Below are 13,277 nucleotides of genomic sequence, written 5' to 3'. Positions count from 1 at the left end.
GAAACAGACCCTTCAGCCCAACATATCCACACTGACTTGCTGAAGCGCAACCAACCCAGACCCATTCCCTTACAGTTCACCCCTTCACCTAACACTACGGGCAATTTCGCATGGCCAATTCACCTAACCTGCACGTTTTTGGACTGTGGAAGGAAACCGGAGCACCCAGAGGAGACCCGCGCAGATAGTGGAAGAATGTGCAAACTCCAGAAAGTCAGTCGCCTGAGGCGGCAATTGAACCCAGGTGTCTGGCGCTGTGAGGCAACAGTGCTAACCACTGTGCCACCATGCCGTCCATCAATGCATTGTTGAATGTCATAGGTGAGATTTCGGAAGACTAGAGTTAGGTTAACGTGTTGCCGCTATTTAAGAAAGGGGGTAAGGGCAAGCCAGGGAACTATCGACCAGAAATAGGGGTAATAGGTTTAGGGTGAGAGGGGAAAGATTCGAAAGGGAACTAAGGAGCAACGTTTTCACTCGGAGGGTGGTGCGTATATGGAATAAGCTGCCAGAGGAAATGTTAGAGGTTGGTACAATTACTGCATTTTAAAGGCATCTGGATACTTATGAATAGGAAGGGTTAAGAGGGATATGGCCCAGGTGCTGGCAAAAGAGACTCGATTAGGTTCGGATATCTGGTCGGCATGGACAAATTTGACGGAAGGTTCTGTTAGGTGCTGTTCATCTGTGACTCACAGCTCAGTGGGTTTCGGTCTCTTCAAAGATAAATCTTCGACTGTCTTATTTTTGTAAAGCTACGACATTCAGTAGGTGAGGGTTTATTTATTTATATTCGCATCTTATGATACTTTGATTAAGTTTTTAAATATAACATATTGGTACTAATTTATGCTCGAGTAGTGTTTTGTGAAGCAGCAAGACTGTGCCTTTGTCTGGGTCTGTGAAATGTTAAGGTGCAGAGATGGCATTCGTACAGGGATGTGCTCTTCCTGTTGGATGTAGGAGATGAGGGAAAGTTTCAATGGTTCTCATGATTGTCTGCAGGAGGTGAGGGCACAAATCCTATAGGATTTCATGGATCAGATGGAACTTTGATTAAAGAATGAAGAATTTGCCAGAGCTGGAGGGGTGGTGATAGATGGCAGTTTCAGAAAAGTAGGAAAACTGCAGATGTAGTCAGATAAATGGGTTACACCTCTGGGAAAGGTAGGAGCGGAGGGCAAGTCGTGCAGGAGTCTCCTGTGGTTCTCTCCATCTCAAACAAGTATACTGTTTTGGAAAATGTAGGCTGTCCCAGACTCTTGTGTGAATGTTGCACTGACAGCCAAGTTACTGGTACTGAGACTGGCTCGAATGTAATGAGAGATATATCAGGTTCCAAATGATCAATGATGATTGGGGACTCTCTAGCCAGGGACACGGAACGTCGTTTCTGCAGCTGACATTGAGATATCAGAATTGGTTGGGACCTTCCTGGTGGCAGGGTCAAGGATGGAGTGCAGAATATTCTGAAAGCGGAGAATGATCAGTGGGAGATCATTGTACATTGGTACCTATGACATAAAAAGAGAAAAGGATGTAGTCCTGATGAGAGAATATAGCAAGTTAGCGTGGAGGATAAAAAGTAGGTACTCGTGGGTAGTAATATCCTGGTGCCAAATCCTAGTGAGAGTAGGAATCGCATGATAGAGCAGAAGAATGTGTGGCTAAGAATCTGGAGCAGGGGAGAAGGATTCACATTTTTGGACCCTTGGAATCTCTGGGGTAGAATTGTTCTGCATAAGAAGGATGCATTGTTCCTGAATTGGAAGGTGTCTAAAGTCCAGGTAGAGAGATTTGCTAGCGCTACTCGTGAGGCATTTAACCAGTGAGGGAGGGGGGCAAAACCCAAAGTGATAGTGAGAAAAGAGGTATGTCTGAGGCTGGTACAGTTGAGAAGTTAGACAGCCAGGACAGGCAAGGGGAAGGCACAGAATAACGTAGGACTGACAAGTTCCAATGGACAATAGGTGCAGGAGTAGGCCATTCGACCTTTTGAGTCAGAACCACCATTCATTATGATCATGGTAGATCATCCACAATCAGTATCCTGTTCCTGCCTTAACCCATAAACCTTGTTTCGACGATATTTAAGAGCTCTATTCAGCTCTTCCTTGAAAGCATCCAGAGACTTGGCCTCCACTGTCTTCTAGGACAGAGCATTCCATGTGTCCACTACTCACTGAGTGAAGAAGCTTCTCCTCAACTCTGTTCTGAATGACCTACCCCTTGTTTTAAACTATGTCCTCTGGTGCTGAACTCTCTTGTCAGCGGAAACATGCTTCCTGCCTCCAAAGTGTCCAATCCTTTAATCATCTTACACGCCTCAATCAGACCCCTCTCATCCTTCTAAACTCAAGCGTATACAAACCCAGTCGATCCAATCTTTCAGCGTAAGATAGCCTCACCATTCCGGGAATTGACTTCGTGAACCTACCCTGCACTCCCTCAATAGCCAGAATGTACTTCCTCAAATTTGGAGACAAAAACTGCACACAATACACCAGGCGCGCTCTCTCCAGGGCCCTATACAACTGCAGAACGACGTCTTTGCTTCGATACAATTCCTCTTGTTATGAACACCAGAATGCCATGAGCTTTCTTTACTGCCTGCTGTACCTGCACGCTTGCTTTCATTGGCTGATGTACAAGAATACCTCGATCTCATTGTACTTCCCCTTTAACAAATGTGACTCCTTTTAGATAGTAATCTGACTTTCTTTTTTGACACCAAAGTGGATAACCACACATTTATCCACATTAAACTGCATCTGCCATGCATCCGTCTACTCACCGATCCTGTCCAAGTCACCCTGTATTCTCATAACATCTTCCTCACATTTCACCCTGCCACCCAAATTTGTGTCATTAGTAAATTTGCTAATATTACCTTAATGCCTTCATCTATACCATTAATGTATATTGTAAGCAGCTGCTGTCCCAGCACCGGACCTTGTGGCACCACATCACCACCTGCCATTCTGAAAGGGACATGTTTATCACTACTCTCTGCTTCATGCCAGCCAGCCAATTTTCAATCAAAGTCAGTATTTTGCCTCCAGTACCATGTGCCCTAATTTTGCTCACTAATCTCCTATGTAGGATTTTATCAAAGGCTTTCTGATAGTCCAGGTACACTGCATCCACTGCTTCTCCCTTGTCCATCTTCATAGTTACATCCTCAAAAAATCCCAGAGGTTCGTCAGGCACGCTTTCCCCTTCGTATATCTATGCTGACCCTGATGAATACTATTAGTGCTCTCCAAATGAGTCGTAATTTCATCTTTTATAATTGCCTACCGCATCTATGCCACTACTGACGTCAGGATAACCAGTTTACAATTCCTTGTTTTCTCTCTCCCTCCTGTCTTGAAAAGTGGGATAACGTTAGCCACCCTCGAATCCAAAGGAACTGATCCTGAATCTATAGAACATTGCAAAATGATTACCAATGCGTCCATGATTTCCAGAACCACCTCCTTAAGTACCGTAGGATGCAACCCATCAGGTTCCAGGGACTAGTTACCTTCAGACCTTACAGTCTATCCAACACCATTTCCTGCCTAAGATACATTTCCTTCAGTTCATCCATTACCCTAGGTCCTTCAGCCATTATTACATCTGGGAGATTGATTGAGTCTTCCCCAGTGAAGAGAGATCCAAAGTACCAATTCGACTCTTCTGCCATTTCCTTCTTCCGCGTAGTAAATTCACCCGTTTCTGTCTTCAAGGGGCAAATTTTAGTCTTAACAATTCTGTTTCTTTTCATTTACCTGAAAAAGCTTTTACTATCCTCCTTTATATTTTTGGCCAGTTTGCCTTTGTACGTCATGTTCTCACCACGTATTGCCTTTCTCAATATCCTCGGTTGGTCTTTAAAGTTTGCCCAGTCCTCCGGCTTCCCACTCATCTTTGCTATGTTATTCTTACCTTTTATCTTCATATTGTCCTTAACTTCCTGCCTCCCCTTAGGATATTTCTTCCTCTTTGGAGTGAACTGATCATGCACCTTCTGCATAGTATCCAGAAATACATGCCATTGTTGTTCCCCTGCCATCCCTGCTAGGCGATTAATCCATGGAACTTTGACCAGCTCCATAGTTCCCTTTGTTCAACTGCAATACTGACACTTGTGATTCGCCCTTCTCCCTCTCAAGTTGCAGATTAAAACTGATCATATTATGGTCACTACCTCCTAATTGCTCCTTTACTTCGAGGTCCCAGTTCAAATCCGGTTGTTACACAACACCAGATCCAGTATTGCCTTCTCCCTGGTAGGCTACAGTACAAGCTGTTCTAAGAATCTATCTCGGAGACACTCCCCAAACTCCATTTCTTGGAGTCCAGTACCATCCTGATTCTCGTAGTCCACCTGCATGTTGAAATTCCCCATAACAACTGTCGTCATACATTTGCAACTGGCTAATTTCAACTCCTTCTTCGAATTACAAGCTACGTCTAGACTACTGTCTGGGGGCAAGTAGATAACTCCCATTAGGGTCTTTCGATCCTTGCAATTTCTCAGCTCTATCCATACTGATACGACATCTCCTGATTCTATGTCGCACCCCCACCCCCACGCGCCCGCCTTCGCAAGGGACTGAATATTATCCCTCACCAACAGGGCCACCATCCCCCATCTGCCCATCAGTCTGTCCTTTCGATATCAATGCAAGAGCTTGACAGGGAAAGCAGGTGAGCTTAGGATATGGTTTTGAACATGGGACTGGGATATCATGGGTATTAAAGAAACGTGGCTCAAGGATAGATAGGGCTGGCAGCTTAATATTCCAGGATATAGATGCTATGGAAGGACAGAAAGGGAGACGAGAGGAGGCAGAGTGGTATCTTTGATTATGGTTGTGCTTAGGGAGAATATTCCTGGAGTACGTCCGGTGAAGTTATTTGGGTGGAACTGGGAAATAAAAAAGGGATGATCACTTTTTTGCAGTTGTCTGTGTGGATTTCATTTGGGTGCGCTGGTTTCCTCCCACAGTCCAAAGATGTGCAGGTTGAGTGGATGATCCAGGCTGAATTGACAATGCTGTTCAGGAATATGCAGGTTAGGGTGGATTATCCAGACTGAATTGCCCATAGTGTTCTAGGGTGTGCTGGTTGAGTGGATTATTCAGGCTGAATTGCCCATAGTGTTCAGGGATGTGCAGGTTGGGTGGATTATCCAGGCTGAATTGCCCATAGAGTTCAAGGATGTGCAGGTTGGGTGGATTATCCAGACTGAATTGCCTATAGTGTTCAGGGGTGTGCCGGGTGGGTGGATTATCCAGGCTGAATTGCCAATAGTGTTCAGGGATGTGCAGGTTCGTTCAATGAGCCATGGGAAATGCAGTTTTACAGAGGTAAGTTGGGAGGCTGTCAGGGTCATTGTAGATGTGATGGGTCGAATGGTCCACTTCCACACTGTCAGAATTCTCTGATAATTCTACTAGATTTAAAACAGTTACAGAAAATATAGACCAGACCTACAAGTTGGTGTTTTAAATTGGAAAAAAGGAGAATTTTGACGGCACAAGGCGAGAACTTTCAATATTTCTTTGCTATTCCCAGGTAAAGGAACGGCTGGAAAGTGGGAACATAGGAATATACGGAATAGCAGCGGGAGGAGGCCATCTGGCCCCTCAAGCATGCTCTGCCATTCAATAAAATCAGGGTTGATCCTTTCATGTCCTCAGCTCCACTTTCCTACTCCCTCACCATAACCCCGAATTCCTTTCCATTTAACAAATCTGCTTTTGCCTTAAAGACATTCAAGATGAAAACCTCAACTGCTTCACTCAGCAGGGAATTCCATAGATTCAGAACCATTTAGCTGAAGAAGTTCCTCCTCAACTCAGTCCTAAGTCTACTCCCCCTTATTTTGACGCTATGTTGTCTAGTTTCACCGGCCCCGGTGGAAATGAACTCCCTGCTTCAATCTTATCTATTCCCTTCTTAAATTTATTATTTTCCGATGCAACGTCGCATTCTTCTAAATCCCAAAGAATATAGTCCAAGTCTACTCAATGTCTCCACATACGCCAACTCTCTCAACTCCAGGCTGAATCTAGTGAACCTCCTCTGCACTCCCTCCAGTGCCAGTCCATTCTTGCTGACGTAAGGAGACCAAACCTGTACACAGTATTCGAGGTGTGGCATCACTGGCACCCTATACAGATTCAGCACAACCATCCCTCTAGCAGTGAAGGACAATATTCCATTCACCGTCTCTTATAGTCCCCCGGGATACATTCCATCATGGCCAGGAGATGCATCTACCTTTAGGCTATTATCTTTCCCAACATTGCTGCTTTACTGATTACTTATTCAAATTGTCTCATTTTTCAGGCCTATGGAGACAATGTGAGTACACAGACAGTATGTTCCTGTTAAGGCCAAGGCTGGTCGGTGTAGGGAATGCTGCCTGTCAAGAGAAATTGAGGCTCTGGCAGAGAAAATAAATGAGGGATATGACAGGTACAGAAGCTGGGTTTGTGTGAAAACCTGGAGGTGTATGGGGCAGTAGGAGTATACTAGGAGGGCACAAAAAGGACATGAGATAGCTTAGGAAAACAGGTTTAAGGAGAATCCAAAGAGATTCTACAAGTACACGAAGGACAAAAGAGCATCCAGGCAGAGAATAAGGAACCGCAAAGACGAGCAAGGGTGTCTGTGGAACCACAGGAGGTGGGAGAGATACTATCCGAGGATTTCATGTCAGCTTTTACTGCAAGACGATATGGAAGCCAGAGAGATTGGAGAAATCAATAGTGATAATTTGACCGGTGTCCATATTACAGAGGAGGAGGTACTGGATATCTTATAATACATAAAGCTGAATATCTCTGGTACGTGATCAGGTGTACGTGATCAGAACTTTGTGGGAAGCTAGGAAAGTGATTGCTGGCCCCTCGTTGCGATATTTGTATCATCGATTGCCTCAGGTGGGGTGCTGCAAGACAGGTGCCATTATTTGGGAAAGGTGGTAAGGAAAAGACAGTTAAGTATAGAGCGGTGCGGCTGAAGTCAGTGGCAGGAAAGTTGTTGGAAGGCATTCTAAAGGACAGGATTTGCATGTAATTGGAAAGGTAAGAAATGATTAGGGATAGTCAGCATGGCTTTGTACATAAATGACTAACTTGGACTTCGAAAAGGTGTTCAACAAGGTTCCACATAACAGAATGGTCAGCAATTTAGACAACATGGGATACAGGGAGAACTAGCTATTTGGATACAAAATTGTTTAGAAGCTTGGAGACAGAGAATAATGGGTGGATGGTTGCTTTTCGCACTGTAGACCTGTGATGAGCAATCTGCTGGAAGAATCAGTGCTGGGTCCACTGCTTTTCATCATTTATATAATTGATTTTTATGTGGATATAGGAGGTATGGTTAGTCGTTTTACAGTAGACGCTAAAATTGGAGATGCAGTGGATGGCGAAGAAGGTTATCTCAAAGTACAATGGGACTTCAATCAAATGGGCTGAGGAGTGGCAGATGGAGTTTATTTCAGATAAATGTGAGGTTCTGCATTTTGGAAAATCAAATCAGGGCGTGACTTATGCACTATATGGGAAGGCCCTCGGGAGTGTTACTGAACAAAGAGACCTTGGAGTGCAGGTTCATAGTTCCTTGAAAGTGGAATCAGAGATAGGCAGCGTAGTGAAGAAGGTGTTTGGTGTACTTGCCTTTATTGGTCATTGCATTGAGTATAGGAGTTGTGACATCATTTTGTTTTTGTATAGGACATTGCTTCTGCCACTTCTGGAATTCTGCTTTCAGTCCTGGTCTCCCTGCTGAAGGATGGATATTGTAACACTTGAGAGGGTTCAGAAAAGATGTACAAAGATGTTGCCAGAGTTGAGATTTTGAGGTATATAGACAGAGGCTGAATAGGCTGGGTCTGTTGTCTCTGGAGCATCCGATGCTGAGAGATGACGTTAGTGGTTGATACAATCGTGAGGGGCATGGATAGGGTAAACAGTCAGGGTCTTATTCCCTGGTTAGGTGAGTCCAGAACTAGGGGGCACAGGCTTAATGTGTGAGGGAAAAGATGTAAAAGAGATTTAAGAGGCAATGTTTTCAAGCTGAACGTGATATGTGAAGGGAATGAGCTGCCAGAGAAAATGTAGAGGCTGGTATAATTACCCAATTATGACTTTGAAATGTTGTATGTGCTTAGCAAAGGTTTGGAAGGATATGGGCCAAGTACTGGCATATGGGACGAGATTAATTTAGGATATCTGGTCGGCATGGACAAGTTGTCTGTTTCTGTGCTGTACATCTCTATGATACTAATAAATTAAAATTAAGATAGTTTTCTCTTTTATGAAGAGGCAGCAGAAGGTCAGACAATTCTCCTTGGAGCTGAGAAGGTTAAGGTGTGATTTCAACCAGGAGCAGATTTGTTTCCAGGATATTTAATTTGCAGATAGACAGACTGAGAAAGTATCAACGTCATAATTTTTAGTAACTACTTTCAGGTGCCTGACAAATAATGCAGTGTAAAAATGCAAAGATCATTTTACTCACTACGTTCTGAGCATTTGGAACAGTTTGAACTGAGGCTGGATGCAGATTTCATAGTTATTGTCAAAACAAATTTGGAATTTAACGTTTTTAAGGAAGACTTTGGAGGGCCACAGGCAAATGGGAGGTGAGTTGGGACTGACTGGCGCCATCTCCAGAGTGAGAGAGTACAGCCCCAATGGGATGAATAGCCCCCAGACCCTGCGCTCTGTGATACTGCCCCATTCACTTTGAATGTTGAAGCTCATCCCAGGGCAGATGCATACAGATGTACAGCACGAAAACAAACCGTTTGGTTAAACTCGTCCATGCTGACCAATTATCCTACACTAATCTAGTCCCATTTTCCAATACTTGGCACATATTCTTCTCCACCCTTCCTATTAATATACCAATCCTGATGCCAAATGGCATTATTGTACCAGCCTCTACCATTTCCCCTGACCGAAGATTCCATACACGCACCAATCTCAGTGTGAAAAAAGTTGACCCTCTGGTCCCTTTTAAATCTTTACGCTCACATCTTAAACCTATGCTGTCTCATTCTGGACTCTTTCGCCCCCCACCCCACCCCACCCCACCCACACCCCACGTCAGGGAAAATACCTTGTCTAATTATCCCATTCATGTTGCTCATGATTTTATAAACCTCTATGAGGCCACCCTCATCCTCCAATGCTCCTGGGCGGAGCCCAACACCATGTCACAATGGGGCCCGGCTGATTGACGGCAGCTTCAGGAGAGTTGGCGTGATCGTCTAGCCAATGGGAGTGAATGAGGAGCTGGGTCCAGCAGGCCCATACATGCCCAGCTGTGCAGGCGCAGTGTCACTGTGAGGGGGGACTCAGTGAGTGTGAAGGGAGTGGGAGAGAGTGGGAGGGTTAATAAACATACAGCGTAGGCTGCTCGACCTGAATTAGAATTTCTGGGAAAATTAGAATCAAAAGAACTACAGATGCAGTAAATCATACAGCAACCAAAAGGTACTGGTAAATCAATGCCGGACTGACACCATCTGTGAGTGAAATCACAGTTAACATTTTGGTTCCCATGACCCTTCCTGAGAACTGATGTAACTGAGAAACAATTGTCAGTTTATATGCAGAAGGTAGGGGTTAAGGAGTAAATGATAGGTGGGGATATAGTCCAATAAAAGAGATGGGAGCAGTTGAACAAAGGAATGGATAACGATTTGGCTGGGGGAGGGTGAATAGCTGTTTATGGGGACTGTTAGTGGATAACCATATGTATTGGGTATTGGCAGGCTATGTAATAACAAGGACTGGTCTGTGGGGTGAGGACTAAGGCGCTAGTACGTGAGAGAGTTCAGGACCTAAAATTATTGAATTTGATATTGACACCAGAGGGTTGCAGGGTCCCCAAGTGGGTGATGAGGTGTTCTTCTTCCAGCTTACATTAAAATGTGGTGCTGGAAAAGCACAGCAGGTGAGGCAGCATCCAAGGAGCAGGAGAATTGATGTTTTAGGCATACGCCCTTCATCAGGAATGTGGGGGATGGAGAAGTGGACTGAGAGATAAGTAGAAGGAATGTGTGAGTTGGGGGCGCAGGTAGCTGGCAAGGGAATAGGTAGATGCAGGTGGGGCTAATGGTGAGAGGGTGGACTGGATAATTGTGAAGGAAGATGGACAGGTAGGACAGTTCAGGAGGCCAGTGCGAAGTTGGAGGGTTGGATCAGAGATAAAGTGGGGGAGGGGAGATGAGGAAACTTTGATGCCGTGTGGTTGAAGGGTCCCAAGGTGGAAGATGAGGTGCCTTATCCTCCAGACGTCGGGTGGCTCGGATTTGGCTTTGGAGGTGGCCTAGGACTTGCATGTCCTTGGTGGAATGGATGGGCGAGTTGAAGTGGTTGACAACACGTCACTCGGGTTGGTTGATGCATGTGTCCCAGAAAGGTTCCTTGAAATATTCTGCAAGTTTGCGTCCTGTCTCCCCAGTGCAGGGGAGAGAGCAAAGGACACAATAGGTGAAGGTGTTTGGATGTGCAGGAATGTCTCTGCTGGATGTGGAAGAATCCTTTGCTGCCTTGGATGGAGGTGAGTGGGGAGGTGTGGGCACAGGTTTTACAACTCTTGCAGTGGCAAGCGAAGGTACCAGGAGCAGAGGGTGGGTTGGTCGGGAGCGTGGATCTAACGAGGAAGTCGCAGAGGGAAAGGTCTCTGCAGAATGCTGAAAGGGATGGGGATGGAAATGTTTCTCTGGTGGTGGGGGCTAATTGTAGGTGGTGGAAATGGCAGAGGATAATGAGTTGTATTTGGGTGGAAGGTGAGGACTGAGGGTACTATCCTTGCTGGGGTTGGAGGGGTGTATTTCAACGGCAGAGTTGTGGGAAGTCGAGGAGATACACTGGAGTGTATTGTTGACCACATGGAAGGGAAAATTACAGTCTTTGAAATAGGAGACCATTTGGTATGTTCTCGGGTGTTCTGCCAGATTGCATCAAGCTTAACTAGAACACTGCAGTAAGCATGAGACAGAGATGTTGGCCAGGGAACAGGCTCGTGTGTTAAAGTAGCAGGAAACTGGAAGCTCAGGGTATTTTTGCAGCAGAACGGAGATCATCAGCCACCATTTCCACCACCTCCACTGAGATGCTGACTGACACATTAATGTCCCCTCCATTAACAGCTATGCACCCTCCAAGCCAGATTGTTATCCACTCCTTTGTCTTTCCAAATGTTCCGTTGGGTTCTGTCCCCACCTATTATTCGCTCTTTAACTCCTATCTGCTGCAGTCCAAAGATATGCAGGATAGGTGAATTGGCCAATCTAAATTTCTCGTCGCGTTCCAGGATGTGTAGATAGGTGCATTAGTCAGGGGAAATGTAGAGTAATAGGGTCAGGGAATGGGTTTGGGTGGGATGCTCTTCACAGGGTGCGTGTGGGCTTGTTGGACCGAAGGTCCTGTTTCCACACTGTCGGGATTCTAACTTGCCCAGTTGCCATCGGTTCTGAGGAATGATCACTGGATCCGGAATGACCCTTGGTGTGTGCAGGAGGCGAAAACGGGAAAAGGGAGAGTGGCAGCGGAAACCGGATGAAATAATTCAGTTTAGACTGGGAGTGTTTAAGTACACGCTGTGCAGGTCATTATTCCTGAATCAGAAACTCTTGGTCCCACATTTACAGCAAATTGGAAAATATCTGCGGCCCTCAGGCAGTGATATGTCCTGGGTTATTGTCACCGTCATTACTGGGGACAAGGTAGAGCGAGGCACATGCGCATGTCCTCTTCCTGGCTGGGGGTGGGGGGGGGGCGGATTTGAAGAGGAGCATTTACACATACCAGAGAATTATTTGTCTTTACCATTCACCCTGCACTGACTGAGTTTTCTTTTGTGAATTCTATTTATAGGATATTAATTGAGAATAATTGAGTCCGGGATCTCAAAAGCAAGTTTCTACAGTCAGCGGAGTCATCAGGATCTGAATATTATTGTCATTTAGCTGTGGAAAGAGAAAGGTTTGTCTGTTCTGTCTGTGGGAAAGTATCTCATATTTGTTTGTCAAGCAAATAGCAAAATGTTGTTCATGCTCCTGGTTGGATCACCTTGGGGTATTTGTTCTGTTCTAGGCACTGCAGTTGAGGAAGCAGATATTGCCCTGAGAGGGAGCACAGAGTTATCCAAATTACACCTCGTCTCTTTGTAGCAACATTCAGATTTAGACCCAGCCCCTCACTTCATGGTGTTAACCTGTAAACCCCTTATTTTCAAATCCCTGAAAACTACCCATTAAAATTCCTTATGGACTCAAATTCCAGCACCTTTTCAGGTGGAATATTCCAGATTCTGACAACTGTCCATTCATTTAGAAACTGTGCCATGTTAACTCTGGGGATACAAAGGGCAGAATTGAAAGATGAGATGCTGTTCCTGAGCTCCGATTGAGATGCATTGCAACACTATAGGAGGCTGAGGGCAGTGTAGGTGTGAGCAGACGATGGAAATGACAGGGCTGCACTGTGAGTGCTGGTTGACTCAATGAGAGTGTTTTGGACTTGGGTGTAAACAGAGTGATTTGAGACAGGGAGAAGGTGAAGCTGAAACTCAGTTTTAGTTCAGGCCATTGAGAAATTCACATTGCCCCAATGGGAGCAGCCAGTTTGTAAGCGATGCCACGGAGCATTTTCGAACAGTTTTTAAAATGTAACATATCAGCTTTTGATTATAATGGAAATGTTTGAAGTTAAGGAAGATTGATAGCTCATTTCAATTCTCTTAAAGGGAGTAACTAGCTGAATCAAGAGAGATGGTGTGACAGTAGCCCCCAGACCAGTGGCGTGCTCCACTTGCACCATGTGGGAAATAAGGGATGCTTCCAGTGTCCCTGACGGCAATGTGCGCCGGGAGTGTGTCCATCTGCAGCTACTGGGAAACTGCTTGTCAGAGGTGGAGCTGTGAGTGGCCTCACTATGGAGCATCTGCGATACTGAGAATGTTATGGACAGCACATTTGGTGAGTTAGTCACACTTCAGGTGAGGGTTACACAGGCAGAAAGGGAATGGATGACCATCAGATCAAGTAAAAGGCTCAGGAAGGGAGTGCAGGACTCCCCAATGGTTATGCCCCTCTCAAACAGATACTGTACACTGCTTGGGATTCTGTAGAGGGCGGTAATGGGTAGGGTGGCCACTCGGGAAATCAGCACCTGCCAGGGTCATGACGCCACTCAGAACTCTGCTGCACAGAAGAGGAGGAATGAGAGTGGCAGGGCTATCGTGACAGGGGATTT

The 13,277-nt window shown here is 45.4% G+C and overlaps 1 long non-coding RNA gene across 1 annotated transcript in view; it reads left to right on the top strand.

Annotated features, from left to right (window-relative positions):
* Positions 1-12,001, top strand: part of LOC148146287 (uncharacterized) — a 32,680-nt gene extending 20,679 nt beyond the window's left edge. Inside the window, exon 3 of the long non-coding RNA XR_015760802.1 lies at positions 11,898-12,001. This is a non-coding gene — a long non-coding RNA (uncharacterized LOC148146287). The remainder of the gene's footprint in view (positions 1-11,897) is intronic.
* The last annotated feature ends 1,276 nt before the right edge of the window (positions 12,002-13,277 follow it).

The sequence above is a fragment of the Chiloscyllium plagiosum genome, unplaced genomic scaffold (assembly GCF_037043375.1).
Source record: "Chiloscyllium plagiosum isolate Xiang-an unplaced genomic scaffold, Cpla_swu_hap1 HiC_scaffold_21, whole genome shotgun sequence".
Taxonomy (NCBI): domain Eukaryota; kingdom Metazoa; phylum Chordata; class Chondrichthyes; order Orectolobiformes; family Hemiscylliidae; genus Chiloscyllium; species Chiloscyllium plagiosum.
This window is presented reverse-complemented; position numbering and strand designations above follow the sequence as displayed.